Raw genomic sequence first — 4,812 nt, forward strand, 5'->3', positions numbered from 1 at the left:
GGGGCTGTGAATAGCTTTTCTCATAGAAAGCAACGAGTAACGAGAAATGTAGAGAATAGTCCATGTTTTTTTTTTTTTTTTTTCCAAATTTCTTACCATCGGTTGAAAACCTATTTCAAAAAAAGAAAAAGAAAAAAAAAAAAGAAAACTGGACATAATTTGATTTTCTATATGTGCAGTAGAGATGAAAGAAGACTAATAGATTGCTTGAAACTTTTCGAAAGAAAGGAAAAATAAGGAAAAAAATGATGTGGAAAAAGAAGAAAATCACAAGCTAAGGTATTGAGCTTATCTCCCTTATATTTTCTCTCTACTCTCCTCTCTTTATTTAAACATAATACCAAAGCAATTTTGTGTACAACAAAAAGAGAATTTTATTAGTCTTTGAAGCAATACAAAGATTAAACTGATAAAGAGAAAAACGGCATCATAACAAGGATAAAGTATCGCAACAAGGTTGGCCTCCGACCACTCAGACAATCAAAGCTAGTGATTGGGGCATTTGATTTTGTTTACCTGGCCGCTCGACAATAACTAACCAAAGCATAAAGCTAGTGATTGGGGCATTTGATTATATATGTTTACCTGGCCATTCAGCCCTTTTGGACCACAAAGTTTCCCTACCTCCCAACAATCAATAAAGAAACAAATGAAAAGGAAAAGGGGAACAAAACCTTGAGCAGTCTCTCAGTATCCTTTCCAGAGAATTAGAAAAGTAGGAAAATTCTAAAAATCGGTTCAATGGGCAGACAATAACAAATGTGTAAATGTGTATTAAAAGGTGTAAAAGTTACACATAAATACATATTTTTCTTATCTTTTTGTGTGCTACTGGGCTAACAATAGAAAGACCGATAAAAATATATAGAGCTGGTTGAATGAAAGGGATTTTGCTAATCACAGCCCGTCAGATGATGAGTAATATGTATATAATGGTAAATAAGTTACTAAGATTTAAGCAAATACTTTATGTATATCGATATTATACTTTCACATGTATTGACAGACTTTTCCCAACTATCGAAATATACTCCATCGGACTCTTTTTAAGAGTCTCACTTTGTAAATTCAACTCTTCTATGGAGACTTCGTCATTATCAGGACCGGCTTAGGTACAAAGTTCAAGAGGCCTGGGCCTTAGGCATTCCAAAAATTTCAAATTTTAGTATTCCAATATTTTTACTACTTGGGTTTGAGTAGGACTCTTTTTAAGCCCAATACAAAGAAAAATGCCCAATTGGAGGTAATGAGTTGGCTCAACCCTTTTTTATTTTGTATTCCTATGTAATGATTAGGAGAACTTTATATTAGTTTGACTTTCTTGTATTGTGATTGTTACTGTTAAAATTGTTAAAGGATTAACTCTTTAATGACACATTTTTTTTATTAGGCCTTGGATACTAAAAACTCTTGGGCTGGTCATGGTCATTACACTTAAAAGTTATAACTTTTCCTACTTACCTTCTATGGAGACATTATTGTTATATTTTTAATTACTAACTTTTCAATATGGAATATACTGTTAGGGGAAAAATAAAAAATGTAGCAACTTTTACCCACTAACTTTACAAAATGAACACTTATTAGGGGACAATCCAAAATAAAATATTGAACTAAATTAAAGGAACGAAGGTAGTAACTTTTTACACGTTATTCACCATCTACGGTCTTGGTTGGGGTTTGCATTTGCTAATGAAATACTCTCTATGTCCATGTTTGTTAGTCCACTTTCACTATTTCATCCACCTTAAAATATTATACATATTGTTTTAATACAAATCTTTAAAAATATATAATATGGATCTTATTTGATAGATCTCAATTAGTTCTATTATAAAAAATTTTAAAATCATAAAATCTATTATAGATTGAAAATTATAGACAATTTAAAATATGACACGAATGTCGAAAATGGATCAACAAATCCGGACGGAGGAAGCAACTATAGTTATTATTACGTCCAGTTGTTCTTCTGACAGAATGTGGGCTAGGTGGAGTCAATAATTGGACCTTTTTTGTGGTTAATTAACAATGTTTCTCCATTCCCAATTCCCCACATGGGTGCCAATCTTGGTGGGAGCGAAGGGAAGCCAGTCACCTGCAAATACTCAATTGGCAACTGACCCACAACTTCATGTGCCAAAAGGCCCAAATTAAATCTTGTTCGCTTTGTAAAGTCACTTTCATAACCAGATTTTCAAAGGAATGTCCACCTCCAATAATGTGTGGTGAACTGGTGATACATTTTGCACATCATTGCCTTTTTATTTTATAGATCATATTGTCATACGTATAGCGTACAACAAGATACGTTAACAAAAGTTAATTGACTATTAAAAAGTAGTTAGGGTCATTCTTGACATCTTACAAGCTCGAGGCGAAATTCAAAGAAATAATCAGGATTGATGCCTACAAGAAGGGCTTCATGCATGCCGTTGTTGTGATGAATGCACCTGCCGACTGGCTTTCCATGGGATGATCCCCAACTTTCGAGATCCAATTGTTGCTCCTCATTAGCCGACTCCCCTCCCATCAAAAGACTATTTTAGACTTATGTTTCAATTTTGTGGTTGGCTTGAGATCCAATTGTTGCTTCTCTTATGGTGCGGCTGGCGCTGACAAATGACCACTGCCAGGTCACCAACGTGTAAATCTTTTTACTTTCTATGTGAATGTGGTATACACAAGTTTACACATGCATATTTGCTTAAATATCCTATTTGCCTGTCACTACAAGAAAAATGAAAATTGGTGACGAAAAAGTGGCGACGAAATTTAATTTTGTCACTAAATGAGTATATTTGGCGACGAAAAAATAAATTCGTCACCGTTTTGACAACTTCCGTGACGAAATAATTTTGTCACCAATTATACTTGTTTAGCGACGACAAAAACAATTTCGTCACCAAAGGTATCTATTTGGCGATGAAATACATTTTTCGTCACCAAAAGTTTAAAAAAGGTGACGAAATTATTTTTTGTCGCCAAAGATAATCATTTGGTGACAAAAATATATATTTTCGTCGATAAATGAGACCAATTTAGTTGGCCTAGCACGGCATGGCACAACACGATCTTAGATGGGCACCGCACGGGCATGACACAGAAGTGGGATGGGCCACAAGTCACGACACGGTTCTAGCTAGGCACGGCACGACACGGGCATGCATGAGCACAGGAATGAGCACAAGCACAGAAGTAGGACGAGCATGGCACGACACAACACGGCTAGTCAGGCACAACACGGTACATGCATGACACAACACGGTTCTCATCGGACACGACAAGGCACGGCACGGCACGGCACGAGGCATGGAAAAAAAATGTTATTAAATAAACAAGGTATTTCAGATTATACTTTACTTTATTTCTATGTATTTTTTGATAATCCAATAATTTATTAATCTTTTCCTTTTATTTAACTAAAATAAGCTTTTAAAATATTTTATATGATTAAGAAAATTTGAATCAAAATTCAAACATGATAATATACCAATTATCACACACATATACTGATATACATTGCGTTTTATCTAATAAAGATTTTAAAAAAAATACATAGAAAAAAACTAATTTTAAAAAAAAAACCTCCATGTGATTCGAACCCAAGTCCTATGGAACTTGTCACAAATCACAAACCACAAAGGTCATTAATCATGTTATGTTTTTACTTGGAACAACTAATAATAAATAAGAAAAAAATTTTGTTTTAAAAAAATAATCTCTATCGAGATTGAACCCAAGTTCTGGAGGACTTGACACACATCTCAAACCACCAAGGCCAACAATCTTTTGTGCTTATAATTAATTGGAACAAGTAATATATATTATATAATTCTTCTCTATTATATAAAAACGAGCCTCTTGTATGGAGCCACACAATTGCAACACAATTATGACGATCTATACTGTTCATTTTGTTGTTCTTGGCATTTTAATCACTTTTGCAAATTTTTGGGTCTATCGGATTTTGGAAGCCCTTTCATGGGGATGTAAATTCATTAATAGAAATTTTTTTGTTATGTGCGATCAAATATATAACGATAAGCAATTTACTTTATTTTTTGCACGAATGATATAATCACTCCCACATATAAGGTAGACGGTTTCAATTTTCAAAAAACAGCTGAGGCGGCCTGTGCATTATAGCACTTTAATGCCTTTGGAAGCACCGAATGTGTTCCGATCACGTGGTTTCCGACATCCGATTATCACCTATTATGGGAGAATGATAAACTTGATAAGATCTTAAATCGTAACGGTTTAGAACGAACATTCGAAAAAATGAGTCTGCAGCTACCTTTCAAATCTACAGTTATTTGTTTGAAGATTTGTGTCATTCTTTTACTGATTTGTTGGAAAGACCGTCTCAGTTCTGACGGTTGCTGATTTATGAGCTTTCTCCGTTTTTCTGTCAGGTTTTGAAACAGACAAGAACAGAAAAAAGTTTAGGGAGCTCAGGCACATAAGAATAGATGGTAGTTCAACCAAAATCCCCAAGTATTTTTAAGTTTGAACTCGAAACAATTAGAGTGAATGAAATTCATTGTGCTTTTCTTCATGTGCACATCTACTTGGTTGACTGATTAAAGTCTCGTTCACTTATTCTACCTTTTATTTCACTATCATTCGTCCTTAATATCCATTTCGATCTTTGGTAGTTTTAAATGAGCTTAATAGTTTATTGAGGCCTTTCTTTTTGGCCTCTTTCTAAATGCTGTGTTTAAAATTCTGAGTGAATACAGGCGTGAAGCATGGATACAATGTGCAGCTTATGGAGGATGATGAGCCATGAATTCGAACGGTCATATA

Source organism: Rhododendron vialii, chromosome 2a, assembly GCF_030253575.1.
Source record: "Rhododendron vialii isolate Sample 1 chromosome 2a, ASM3025357v1".
Lineage (NCBI taxonomy): Eukaryota > Viridiplantae > Streptophyta > Magnoliopsida > Ericales > Ericaceae > Rhododendron > Rhododendron vialii.